Below are 14,611 nucleotides of genomic sequence, written 5' to 3'. Positions count from 1 at the left end.
GGGTAAGAGGGAATTTGGCAAAGTGCAAGTCAGTGCCAAATAAAAGTAACTAAAAGAATTTTGTGAGGACTTGCCCAATAAGTACCCCAGGGTCAGTTCCATTGTGATGGGGTATCAGGCCATGTTGCTCAGCTAACAGGGACTTTCTCTTGATGATGATGTACTACACATAACATACTTAGACTTAGTCTTCTGTAAGGCGTTTGACTCGGTACCACACATCATTTTGATTAAAAAACTCGATATAAAATTAACGTGCCACACTGTGATGGGGTATCCACCCCCACACTTGCCCTGAAGGAGTTAATGGAGGCCAGATGGGCCAATTAACCTATTAGGCTGAAGGCTGAGAGGAAAGCCCTAATTAGGGGAAGCTCACCTGTGCGGGAACAGGCAGGGCTTCTATAAGGCCCCAGAGCAGCAGGAAGGTAGTTTGCAGTCACTCCCTGGGGGAAGGGAGGTGTGTTTTGGGGCTATAGAAAGAAGTAGCTCACAGTTACTCCCTGGGATGGGGGAGTAGTGAGGCTGGCAAAGAGAGGCGGGAGTGCTGGGGTAGGAAGCAGTCCAAGGAGTAAGCAGCAAGGCTGGGGACTGAGCAGATCTTGGCTGCGTGTTGTAGGGTCCCTGGGCTGAAACCCAGAGTAGAGCACGGGCCCAGGGAAGTGGCCCTGGGAGGGTAGTGAACTGGAAGACAGCCTGAGTCACTGTGGCTGTGACAGAGACTTTGAAGGACCAGGCCCTGGAATGGGGGAACATTGAGTGACCTGGTTGGAGGGCTGAGTCACAAAGAGGATGCAGCAACTCCTGGGGCAAGAAAGGGGCTGCAGACTAGAGAAAGAGACTGAGTGGCAGCATACAACCACGGAAAAGGGCATCAGCCTGGTGAGCTATTCCCCAGAATGTCCAGGCCGCAACTTCTGGAGAACGTGATCCATTTTTGCTTTGCCCATACATTCAAATGGGTCTGGAAGTCTTAGCTCTGGAGCAGAAAGGCTAGCGGAGATGACAACAGGGAACAGGTTGAAATCTACAATAGGGTAGTGATCAGTGGCTCCATGTCTAGTTGGCAGCCGGTATCAAGTGGAGTGCCCCAAGGGTCAGTCCTCGGGCTGGTTTTGTTCAATATCTTCATTAATGATCTGGAGGATGGTGTGGATTGCTCCCTCAGCAAGTTTGCAGATGACACTGAACTGGGAGGAGAGGTAGGTACGCTGGAGGGTAGGGATAGGATACAGAGGGCCCTAGACAAATTAGAGGATTGGGCCAAAAGAAATCTGATGAGGTTCAACAAGGACAAGTGCAGAGTCCTTCACTTAGGATGGAAGAATCCCATGCACCGCTACAGACTAGGGACCGAATGGCTAGGCAGCAGTTCTGCAGAAAAAGACCTAGGGGTTACAGTGGACGAGAAGCTGGATATGAGTCAACAGTGTGCCCTTGTTGCCAAGAAGTCCAATGGCATTTTGGGCTGTATAAGTAAGAGCATTGCCAGTAGATCGAGGGACATAATCATTCCTCTTTATTGGCATTGGTGAGGACTCATCTGGAGTTCTGTGTCCAGTTCTGGGCCCCACACTACAAGAAAGATGTGGACAAATTGGAAAGAGTCCAGCGAAGGGCAACAAAAATGATTAGGGGGCTGGAGCACATGACTTATGAGGAGAGGCTGAGGGAACTGGGATTATTTAGTCTGGAGAAGAGAAGATTGAGGCAGGATTTGATAGCTGCTTTCAACTACCTGAAAGGGGGTTCCAAAGAGAATGGATCTAGACTGTTCTCACTGGTACCAGATGCTAGAATAAGGAGTAATGGTCTCAAGTTGCAGTGGGGGAGGTTTAGGTTGGATATTAGGAAAAAGTTTTTCATTAAGAGGGTGGTGAAGCACTGGAATGGGTTACCTAGGGTGGTGGTGGAATCTCCTTCCTTAGAGGTTTTTAAGGTCAGGCTTGACAAAGCCCTGGCTGGGATGATTTAGGTGGGGATTGGTCCTGCTTTGAGCAGAGGGTTGGACTAGATGACCTCCTGAGGTCCCTTCCAACCCTGATATACTATGATTCTATGATGCTAAATCTGAGGTTCCTGGAGCAAGAGAGGGGCGGCAGACCAAAAAGAGGGACGGAGTGACAATGTGCAACAGCATGAAGGGGTGTCAATCTCACAGAGCTAATCCCCGGAACAGCCAGGAGGAGGCACCAGACTAGCAGCGAGTGAAGAGCCCCATCACACACACATTAAATGGATTAAAAACTGGCTAACTAAGGTCTCAAAATGTAATTATAAATGGGGAATTGGATGGTGTGTTTCCGTGGCGTTCCTCGGCAATCAGTTCTTGGCCCTACTCTACTTAACATTTTTATCAATGACATGGAAGAAAGCATAAAATCATCCCTGGATTGTTTAGCAAACTGGGTGCAAGCCAGACAATGCATTTTTGTGGGGGGTTGGCAAAAGAGCAAAAACTACAAGTGAAAAGTGAAATATTTCAGCCAAAAACACAACATTTTTAGTTCTTTCAATGAACACTTGCTTTTTTTGCCAATAATTAACATTTCCTATGGAAATTCCCATTCTGAGAGAGGCATTTTCCATCAAAAAAGCTCAGGCTCTGAGACCACCACTCCATACTGCTGGGTTTTCAGAGTGTGAGCTCCAGCCCGAGTGGAAATGTCTACACTGCTCTTTTTAGCCCCATAGAGTGAGCCCCATGAGCGTGTCAGCTGACCTGGGCTCTGAGGTTTACTGCCATGGGGTGGGGGGAGGAGGGTTTGCAGTGTAGACATACCTCTTTAGCTCAGTTCCCCATCTGTACAATGGGAGTGACAGCATGCCCTGTCTCATGGGGATGTCATTTTAGAATAAATATATTGGCCTGTGAGGAACTCAGATACTGTGATAATAGGGGCCAGAAAGATAGATAGATAGATAGATAGATAGATAGATAGATAGATAGCAATTTGCACACTTGGTTGCCACCCTACTTCCACTTCCAACTAGATTATGACCAGAGATGACAGCAACTCAAAAAGTCCAGAGCTGTGTTTCTGATTGAAGAGATTTTATACAGCACATTATACACATGAAGCCATTTGCAAAATACGTATCTGGATCCAGATTCAGGTGCCAGAGACTCCTAAATTTTATGGGGAGCCAGAATTTGGGACTACAGTATCTATATGATCATTCCAACAGTAGCAGAGAAAAATATATGACACAATCACAGCAATGAGTTTTGTTTGAAATTAAAGGAAGGAGAAGTAGCAACAGATTGTATCTAACAGAGATCAGTAATTATTCCTCCTGATGCCATCAGCCCCTCTGTTACACTTTCTTCTCCTTAGAGACTCCAAGTCTCTGCTGGCTTTTTCTTAGTTCTCAGGTCTGCAGGCTCTTTATGTCATCCGTCTGCAGCAGAACCGGCTACGCAAGATGCACATCCCAAGCTTCCTCTCGTTCAGATAGCAGAAAGTTTTCCTGCACCTGTAATGCTTCCCCAGGCAAGTTAATGAGTCGAACAGAGGTATAATTTTCCAATCTCCTGCAGAGAGAAGAAGTTTGTTTTTATTCACAGGCGCGAGGGATGGGAGTTGGAATGATTGGCCAACAGCCGTCCAGAAGGGAACATCTCCCCCAGGTATGCTGGCAAGAATAGAAGTCAGTGATTCTGCATGAAGACTTCAGTGTAGTTATTGAGTGGGGAAATGGCCACTTTGGAGAAAAACGGGGATGTAAATTTCTCAGGCTTCCCAGCTGCTGACTTGGAGAGCTGCCAGACCTCTGAATCCCTGTGAAGCCCCAATCAAAGTCAACAGACTTTGGATGAGTGCAGGGTCTGCCTAGATCCAGTTGCAGGATAGGGGCCTAGGCTAAGACAGAACAGGTGATTGTAGCAGGCAGCAGAGAGGAAATGGGAGGGGGCACAAGGGGAACACAAGGTTGCACAGATCAGCTACATGCAAAGTTAGCAAAATCTCAGCTTTCCTACATGGACTAAAGAGGGGGCATCTACACTACCACCAAGAGGCTTGAAATCAGCACAGAATTGCTGAAAGGAGGAATGAACCATGAGATCCACAGGTCTAAGGCCTGGTCTGCACACAGATTTGTACTGGCTTGGCTAAAGGCGTGATTTCAAATCACTTTCTTAACCTGGGGCAACTTTATGTGTGGATCCTTATATCAGTTTAATCCTGGTTTACATCAGTTTAGTTTGTATCTTTGCTTTTACAGGGGCAAGCTCAGCCAACATAGCCAGTGTGACACCAGTATAAGTGTGTCCACACAGACAATTACCCAAATTGGGCTTTGTATCTATTTAAGTTAAACCAGTGCAACTTTTGTGTGTGAACAAACCCTCAGTGACTTCATTAGAAGCCTATCTCCAGAGTAATTCAAATTAAATTACATAGAGCAGGTTGTTTAAGAACAATGCAGAGAGTGAGCTACTGGACTGAGTATCCTCAATTAGTTAATTCATACAGGACACAATACATATTTAAGGTAATATCAATAATTTCCATTACAGCAGCAATTAGCCAATGCTGGGGTGTCATTGTGCTAGGCACTGTGAAAACACAGAGTGAGACACAGTCCCTGCCTCAAAAAGCTTATGATCAGAGGTAGCTAAAGAAGGGACTTTCGTGGGCTACTCAACTCCAGGCAGCCTGGGTAGTTGAGCCACCATGAGAGGCAGCTCCCCGGGGAACTGGGGAGCTGGTTGCCCAGAGAGTCAGGGAATCCAGAGAGGCAGCTGCTTGGGGAGTCACAGAGCCTGGAAGCCCATGCTCCCTGCCAGATGGGCTGCCAAGGAGCTGAGGAGTCCGGGGAAGCCGAACTCCATGCCAACCCACCAGACGGGAAGCCAGAGAGCTGGGAAGACCAGGGAGCCTGGCAGCTCTCCAAGTCAGCAACTGGGGAGCTGGGCAGCCTGGGAGTCCAGCAGCCAGTCAGGCACACAGCCTGAGAGAAGTGGACCCCAGGGAGCCTGCTCACAAGCGGATTGTCTGGCAGAAAACCAAGCAGGAAATTGTCGGAAGCTCTGACAGCATCGACATGGTCTCGGGGAACGTTTCAGTTCTGTCGCAGCAGTATTTTCCAATGGGACGCTCCATCAGAAAACGATCACCCATTTCTACCTGCGATCCCTACCGGCATTTCCCTGGTCATTAACCCGGCCCGGGGAGATGGGAGCAGTGGCAAGAGCACTGGGCTGGGAGCCAGCCTCTGTCCCAGCCATGTCCTGCAGTGTGGCCTTTGCACAAGCCCTGTCATCTCCCTCTGCGGTCTCAATTCCTCCCTCTGTAAAAAGGGGAATCCTTTGAAAAGCACTTTGAGATTTGTGGGGGGAAAGTGCTACAGGGGACTGACCCAGAATCAGAGCATAGACTCTCATTGACTTCAATGCACCTAATAGTGAAGCACTACTCCCATGCTGGCTTCAACAAACCCCAATGTTTACAACCCACCTGGAGCTGCCACTAGCAGCATCAGCAAGAAAACAGGAAAGAGGACATTCAGGATGCTCATGGCTGGTTGGTATCTCCTGTATAGGGAGAGAAGACAAGATGGTTAATAACGTTTCTTAAACATGGGATTTTTGAAAGTGGCTTTCACTAGAATTTGTGCTTCTAAATCCCTTAAGCACCTTTGAAAATATCGCTACTAATGATTAACATAAAGGGCTAGGTCCTGCTCCCGTCAAATTAAATGGCAAAGCTCTCCTTGACTTTAATGGGAGCAGGATCGGGACCAGAGTCCATGTTCATTAGAGTTGCCTGGTAGAGATTATGATATCAGGGGAAGAGCATACCTGAGTTAATCTCTGATTACCTTGGTGGATACTACACAACACTCCTTAATGTCTCTCTGATCTCATAACTCTGCTCACAGTACAAGCCTTACTTACACTTACTCAGCACCTATTGTTATGTATAAGAAGTTAACCTGCCTCACGACTGACTGAAAACAACCATGTGACATGTCAAGACATTTCCTTGTTCTACCCATTGGGCAGTGGCTAATGATCATATCTGCCCAACACTGCCTCCTAACTGGCTGCTCTGCCGGCCTTCCCAGAACTCCTGCTCCATCTAATTGGAGTCATTTCAAATAAAAAGTTTAAACATCAGAAATGTCTGGCCACAGTGGAGGTAACAGTGAAGGAAATAAGAGAATATGAAACAATGCATGGGGCCAACTTCATGGAGCTAGGTCAGTTTGCAGCTGAGGATCTGGGGCCAGATTTTTAAAGGTATTTAGGCACCTAAGGATGCAGCTAGATGTTTACTGGGGGTTTGAAAAGTGCTGACACACCTAATTCCCACTGAAGTTAATGGGCTTTAGGCACATAGGCACTTTTGACTTCACAATATATTGACTTCATAATTCAATTAATGTCCAGATTCATTGTCCCTCCAGGCCCATAATTATTTTGCTGGTGTCACTAGTTATTTTTCAGATCAAACCCAGCTGATAAATAACCGCTTATTTTTCATGGGCCTTCCTGTGTTGTAGAAATGTTCTTTCTGTGGCTGGAAGCTCACAAGATAACATGTGGAAGGGTTATCATGCATACAGAGTATTCTGGTGCCTCACATGTTCCTGGCAGAGAGCTCGTTGTGTGGTCCCTCTTGGGGGAACTTTGTGTGGGTTCTTTACTGGCACAAAGAGATGCACAAAGAGGAGGCAGGTGATGACGTTAAGACCTTTCTGCGGGAGGGGCCTTGAAGGAGGGGCCCCTGCTGCAGCAGCCTTGTCCCCAGTCTGGCAACACTTCAGGCAGATGGAGTGGCCAGGCTATCCAGCCACAGACCTAAAATGCCGCCTGGTGCCCAGGGGTGGGGCTGGGGGGAAGAATGCACAGGAAACAGCCCCAGCGGAATTGCCTCACCAGGTGGCATAAGGACCTCTATGCCAGGCTGCATCACCAGAGTACACATCGGCCACTGCCACCTGCCAGGGTGAATGGGGCTGATTGCACACAATCTTGGTAAATGGCATTCCCGGGGGGGTTGTGACCAGCAAGGGTGTCATAGGAGAAGTGGGGGAGTAGGTATGGGGGCAAAAGGACCAGCCTGCTGAGTTTGACCATCGTGAGTTGGAAGCAAAGGCAGTCCCTCTGCACTAGGCAGATGCCCGCACGGTGAAGAAGTGGATCCTAACAGTAGAGCAAGAGGGTCTTTGTGTAGGTACTTGTGGAAGGCAGAGTGCTGGGTAAAGGCCTCAAGCTGCCCAGGAGGCTCCATGGTCTAGTGTGGTTGTGCTCAACCAGGGACCTGGAGCCCCCTGGAGGGCTGCGAGCAGGTTTCAGGGGGTTCACCAAGCATGGCTGGCATTAGAGTTGCTGGGGCCCAGGGCGGAAAGCCAAAATCCTGCCACGTGGGACTGCAGCCCAGGGCCCTGAGCCCCACAGCCCGGGGCTGAAGCCAAAGCCTGAGCAACTTAGAATCATAGAATCATAGAATATCAGGGTTGGAAGGGACCTCAGGAGATCATCTAGTCCAAACCCCTGCTCAAAGCAGGACCAATCCCCACCTAAATCATCCCAGCCAGGGCTTTGTCAAGCCTGACCTTAAAAATATCTAAGGAAGGAGATTCCACCACCTCCCTAGGTAACGCATTCCAGTGTTTCACCACCCTCCTAGTGAAAAAGTTTTTCCTAATATCCAACCTAAACCTCCCCCACTGCAACTTGAGACCATTACTCCTCGTTCTGTCATCTGCTACCACTGAGAACAGTCTAGATCCATTCTCTTTGGAACCCCCTTTCAGGTAGTTGAAAGCAGCTATCAAATCCCCCCTCATTCTTCTCTTCTGCAGACTAAACAATCCCAGCTCCCTCAGCCTCTCCTCATAAGTCATGTGTTCCAGTCCCCTAATCATTTTTGTTGCCCTCCGCTGGACTCTTTCCAATTTTTCCACATCATTCTTGTAGTGTGGGGCCCAAAACTGGACACAGTACTCCAGATGAGGCCTCACCAATGTCGAACAGAGGGGGGGCTTCACAGGGCCCCCTATTGTGTGGGGCACCAGGTAATTGCCCGCCTTCCTACCCCCAACAACGGCCCTACAGAAAAACAGTTGTTGTGGCACAGATGGGCTGTGGAGTTTTTATAGCATGTTGAGGGGGAGACTCAGAAAGAAAAAGGTCGAGAACCCCTAGCCTAGTGGGTAGGTCACTGGGACTCAGCTGACCTCAATGTGGAGAAGTAGGAAACGTATTTATTATTGTCCTTTGTGTTGTTATGAGTGGGGTGAAACCTCATTATGGATCATGTTAAAACCTCAGTGGGATTGACGGGACTGAACACACACTTCAATTAATATAACTGTAAAGATAAGTTAACCACAAGCTCTTGCCACTTAAGAGAAAAGGGATTGTGAACCCACACAGAAGTTTCTGGGCTGAGTGACTGGGTGGGGTTTGGCTGAGTATTGTTTTGAGTAGGTATGTGAGAGAGAGGGGCAGAGGCAAAAAGCAAGAAAGCCAAGAGGTAGCACGATGTGACCCTGGAGAAAGCTAGAGAAAGAGATTTTGCGTCTGTTGGCTACAGAGGCTTGGAGCTGGAAGCTAAGATTCTGCAGCTTTTGTTCTTGGTTCCTGCTGCAATCATAGGAGCAGGACTTTGTACTTTACTTGTAAATAGACAAGGCTGCATCAAAGAAAATACCAAACTGTCAATGTCTACTTCCAGAGCCTTGCACTTCATCTATCCACTTGGGTCAAAAAGGGACAACAATATCGTGGTAGCACCTGGGGCCCCAACCATGGACCAGGCCACCACCATGCTAGGTGCTGTACAAATACGGAACAAAAAGATGGTCCTTGACCCAAGAAGTTTACAGTCTTAGGTCCTGATCCTGCAAACATTTACACACATGTTTCATTTTAGTGCTGTGAGTCACTTGAAGTCCGTGGAGCTATTCACAGTAGTAAAGTGCCTGAGGCCTAGTCTACACTACGAGTTTATGTCGGATTTAGCAGCGTTAAATTGAATTAACCCTGCACCCGTCCACACGACGAAGCCATTTTTTTTTACACAAAGGGCTCTTAAAACCGATTTCTGTACTCCTCCCCAACGAGGGGATTAGCGCTGAAATCGACATCGCCGTTTCGAATTAGGGTTAGTGTGGACGCAATTCAAAGGTATTGGCCTCCGGAAGCTATCCCACAGTGCACCATTGTGACCGCCCTGGACAGCACTCTGAACTCAGATGCACTGGCCAGGTGTACAGGAAAAGCCCCGGGAACTTTTGAATCTCATTTCTTGTTTGGCCAGGCAAGCTCATCAGCACAGGTGACCATGCAGTCCCAGAATCGGAAAAGAGCTCCAGTATGGACCAAATGGGAGGTACTGGATCTGATCGCTGTATGGGAAGAGGAATCCATGCTATCAGAACTACATTCCAAAAGACAAAATGCCAAAACATTTCAAAAAATCACCGAGGCCATGCGGGACAGAGACTACAGCAGGGATGCAACACAGTGCCGCGTGAAACTTAAGGAGCTCAAACAAGCGTACCAGAAAACCAAATAATCAAATGGATGGTGCAGGACAGAGCCCCAGACATGCCGCTTCTACGCTGAGCTGCATGCAATTCTGGGGGGGCCGCCACCACTACCCTACCCCTGTCCGTGGACTCCGACGATGGGGTACTCTCCGCCATGCCTGAGGATTTTGTGACTGGGGAAGATGAGGAGGAGGAGGACAAGGTTGAGGAGAGCACACAGCACACCGTTCTCCCCGACAGCCGGGATCTTTTTATCACCCTGACTGAAATACCCTCCCAACCCAACGAAGCCGGAGAAGGGATCTCTGGTGAGTGTACCATTTTAAATATAATACATGTTATAAAAGCAAGTGTTTTTAAATGATTAAGTAGCCCTGAGGACTTGGGGTGCATTCGTGGCCAGTACAGCTACTGGAAAAGTCTGTTAACGTGTCTGGGGATGGAGCGGAAATCCTCCAGGGACATCTCCGCGAAGCTCTCCTGGAGGTACTCTAAAAGCCTTTGCAGACGTTGATGTCGGTGAAATGTCCCTTGTGATCCACCAGTGCTTGCAGCACCTTTGAAAAGTACCCCTTGCGGTTTATGTACTGGCTGCCCTGGTGGTCCGGTCCCAAGATAGGGGTATGCGTTCTGTCTATAGGCCCACCACAGGTAGGGAATCCCATTGCAGCAAAGCCATCTAGTATGACCGGTACATTTCCCAGAGTCACTACCTTTGATAGCAGCAGCTCAATGATTGCATTGGCTACTTGCATCACAGCGACTCCCACAGTAGATTTGCCCACTCCAAATTGATTACCGACTGACCGGTAGCTGTCTGGCATTGCAAGCTTCCACAGGGCTATTGCCACTCGCTTGTGAACTATGAGGGCTGCTCTCATCTTGGTATTCTTGCGCTTCAGGGCAGGGGAAAGCAAGTCACAAAGTTCCATGAAAGTGCCCTTATGCATGCGAAAGTTTCGGAGCCATTGGGAATCATCCCAAACCTGCAACACTATGCAGTCCCACCACTCTGTGCTTGTTTCCCAGGCCCAGAATCGGCATTCCACCGCATGAACCTGCCCCATTAGCACCATGATCTCCAAATTGCTGGGGACCGCGGTTTTAGAGAAATCTGTGTTCATGTCCTTATCATGGCACTTCGGTCGCCTCCTTGCCTGGTTTTTCAGGTGCTTGTTCTGCATGATAATGCGTGAGGTGTTTACAATGGTCATAACTGCTGCGGTTAGCTGAACGGGCTCCATGCTTGCCATGCTATGGCGTCTGCTCGGGCAATCCAGGGAAAAGGGCGCGAAATGATTGTCTGCTGTTGCTTTCACGGAGGGAGGGAGGGTTGATTGACAACATTTACTCATAACCACCCGCAACAAATTTTTCGCCCCGCCAGGCATTGGGAGCTCAGCCCAGAATTCCAATGGGCAGCAGGGACTGCGGGAACTGTGGGATAGCTACCCACAGTGCACCGCTCGGAATGTCGGCGCTTGCCTCGGTACTGTGGATGCACACAGCCGAATTCATGTGCTTAGTGTGGACGCATGCACTCGACTTTATACATTCTGTTCCCAAAAATTGACTTCTGTAAAATCGGAGTACTTTCATAGTGTAGACATGGCCTGAGTGTTTAAATGATTGAGGTGTAGGTAAATATCTCCTTCCGATCCATCTGCTAGAGTCAGAGGGCTGCAGTTCATGTTAATGTAGTCCTGTCCAAAGGTTAGTAAGGTCTACAGTATCTGAACCTTGTCATTTGGTTTTGGGACTGCTGCCCCACCTGTACACTGTTCTACTGGGGGGTCCACTCTGGGGTGTCCCTAGCCTGTTTACCAGAAGCTGGGAATATGCAACAGGGGATGGATCACTTGACGATTACCTCTTTTGTTCATTCCCTCTGGGGCACCTGGCACTGGCCACTGTCAGAAGATGGGATACTGGGCTAGATGGACCTTTGGTCTGACCCCGTAGGGCCATTCTTATGTTCTTATGAAATGAAACCCATCTGCTCCATGCGGCTGAGCTCCCCTTTCACCCTGAGTGCTCTCCCCTCTCCTAGGTGTCAACAGAGCTACAGAGCAACTGGCTTTGCCTTTGGTATAAATTTAATGTGGGATTCTCCCTCATTCCCCCACTGTCAGACGACAGGATATTCGTGAGATGGACAATAGGTCGGACCCAATATGGCAGTTCTTATGTTCCCCGGCCTTGGAATAATTTTGGGAATCTCTTTCTAATCTCACGTTCTAGGTCCATGGAGACTGGTTCTATTCTTCTAGTTAGGCCAAGGGCTGCGATTGCCAGGTGTTCAAGTAGAGCAGTGCCCAGGTCATCTGCAACATAGACCTCTTGGGATATAGCCTTTTCTCCACATTTCTGAGTGACCAGAATTTTTCCGTTCACATTTAATAGGGACTGTCTGGGGCCTTGCAATATCACTGATGGCCATTGATAATTCTCTGTGCTCAGAGTGAGTTTTTCTTCACTTGTGTGCTTCCATCTTATCCAAGGACCCTTTAAGGCAATCTAGGGCCTCTGCTCTCATGTGGTGGGAGTAGTGATGGCTGATGAGCCCCTTTTCCATCCCAGAGGGGCAGAACCACCAGCATGGGATCCTCTTCTCCCCTAAAGAGGCAGGGCTGGCAACACAGGACCCCCTAGTATTTATCCCAGCAGCTGGGATGTGGTTGCAACCCAGTGCACTCTATTCTTCCTGCCACTTACACACAGAGTCCTCTACTGGACTGGCTTTAGCTGTTCACTCCCTTTTCCTCCCAACCCCCCTGAGCAGTGAATCTTGATGTTAGCGCTCCATTGAAAAGCATTGTGTAGTTCACACCTCCCAGAGCTGTTGTTTCAGACTCTCTGCAGACTCAGGCAGACATCACCACACCAGTTACACTCAGACCATGTTTTCAAGTTTTTCTTCACAGCCATGAAGTCTAGACAGTTACTTTTTTAAGATGAAAGCTGAGATTCTGACATAATTACATGACTCTAGGCGCTGTTGTAAGTTAGAGGAGAATCAGGATGTTCATTAAAATAAGCATAAGGATTGCAGCTGTACATACATTCTTTATGTGTTGGGTTTTTTAAATGGGAACCTCTGGAGATCACTAAATCCTGGCTACCCATTTCTTAAGCACAGCTGTTTTTTCTTGACAACTAATACTCTAAAAAGGACTTACAGTTAGAAGTCATGGTAATTAAGTAAGGGTTGGTAATCACTGGAACAATTTACAGGAGTTATGATAGAATCTCCATCACTGGCAATTTTTAAATCAAGATTGGATTTTTCTTTGAAAGATGCACTCTAGTTCAAACAGGAGTTATTTCAGGGCGGTTCTCTGGCCCGTGTTAGACAGGAGCTCAGACTAGATTATCACAATGGTCCCTTATGGCCTAAGAATCTATGAATCTATAACTCCAGGGGAAAAATAGTTACCTATGATAAGCCAGCCTCCAAGAAGCTAAGAAGCCAGCCTCCAAGAAGATAAGAAGTGATGAATAGCTCTAAACTCTGTTGCAGCCAGTCAGGATGGAGCGATTTATATATGCAATCTGATTGGCTAATAATACTCCAGCAGGTAGCTGGGCCTATTGTAAACAAACAATTGAGAAGGATTCTAGAGTTTTCACATGACTCTTTTCAGCCAATCACAAGACAGAATTTTATTCTTTTTTGTAATAATAGGGTTCTAAACAAGTGGCTGGCAGAGGCACGGTGGGCACTGTTGTGGTCACAAAGTATGGTGTGAGAGCAGTGCTGTACTGTAGGCTCTAGGTAATTCAATGGATCTATATCCTCTCCGCCAAATGCCATGAGCTTTGCTAGGAAAACTTCTGAATTCAAGGGCTCTTTGTCTTTATCTCTTAAGGAACCCAGCATCAGTATCTCTCTTGTTTCTCTTCTCGGCAGTTTTTGCGGGGGTAGCAGCTGACCTATAGCCAGCCACAGCATCTGGGAGTGGATCTGTTGTTGCCAGCTGAACCTTTGGTTTGAAGCAAGTCTGAAGGGCATTGCGCTGTAAGTACCAGGTAACTTAAACTCAATTCATTTCATTCATTTGTATCTGCTCCCCTGTTGGTGTGATTTGAGAGCACCCACAGATGTGCTAAGGACTCCTGATCCCAGGAGCTTGCAACCAAACTGGGGACAGAAGAGGAGAAGGTGACAAAGCATGGGGAGGGCTGTAGGTAGGAGGGGAGGGGACTGCCATGTGACTGTGGGGTTGTTCGGTTTGGGCATGTGAATGCCTGGGTGGTGCTGTGGGTTGGAGTTGGGGGTGGGGTTGGCCTTTACATGAAAGTGGGAAACATGCAGATGTTAGATGATGACAATTGTTGACTATTGTTGTAGGCATCAAGGCATAAACAAGAGAGGTTTAAATTAGAAGAAGATTATTCTTATTCTTATTTGTATTCCCATAGCTCCCAGGAGACCAAGTCTTGGACCAGGATCCATTATGGTTCATGGGACCATTAGCATCCTGCTCTTTACTGGGAAAATTGTGTCAATTTGGAGATCTGTGTTCATCTTTCAAGGAACCTCAGCTTCATTTTCTATCCATTCATCACCTATCTGTCTCTGTGTCTCTCTTTTTGTTGAGCTGTTTATACTGCACCTGTGGATATGTATCTGAGAGACTGTTTTGTCTTTATGTCTCCTCTCTCCAGTTTCCTGGTGAGTCCAGCTGACCGCAGACCATGAGGATTCTCTACCTTCTGCTTGTTGTTCTCTCAGGGATCTCCCTGGCCACTTCAGGTAAGATGTAAATATTGAAGCTTTGCCAAATTTGGTTGTGCCAGTTCCCAAATGGTTCAACTAGGGGGTTAGGATGGAGGGGGAAAGCAGGTTAGCTTTGCAGGAGATCAGTCCCTGCAATTTTCACTTTGAATTTCAGGTTCCAATGGAGAATTAAAGTGAAACTCAGAGGATGAAATCCTAGCCCCATTTAAGTCAATTACAGAATTCCCTTTGACGTCTCTGGAGCCAGGATTCGCCCTTAGTGTTCACTCTGGGTTTGAGTGATAATCACTCACTGTCACATGATTTCAACCCAGACCCATAATTTCCTCCCAAAAACTTTGGAGAGGGAGGCAGGGAGGGAAC

The 14,611-nt window shown here is 47.8% G+C and overlaps 1 long non-coding RNA gene across 1 annotated transcript in view; it reads right to left on the bottom strand.

The window, feature by feature from the left end:
- Positions 1-3,300: 3,300 nt before the first annotated feature.
- LOC311519077 overlaps positions 3,301-14,611 on the bottom strand; it is a 60,035-nt gene continuing 48,724 nt past the window's right edge. Inside the window, exons 3-4 of the long non-coding RNA XR_014711190.1 lie at positions 5,463-5,539; positions 3,301-3,535 (exon numbers count right to left, since the gene is read on the bottom strand). This is a non-coding gene — a long non-coding RNA (uncharacterized lncRNA). The remainder of the gene's footprint in view (positions 3,536-5,462; positions 5,540-14,611) is intronic.

The sequence above is a fragment of the Lepidochelys olivacea genome (genome assembly GCF_965140295.1).
Source record: "Lepidochelys olivacea isolate rLepOli2 genome assembly, chromosome: 3".
NCBI classification, from domain to species: domain Eukaryota; kingdom Metazoa; phylum Chordata; order Testudines; family Cheloniidae; genus Lepidochelys; species Lepidochelys olivacea.
This window is presented reverse-complemented; position numbering and strand designations above follow the sequence as displayed.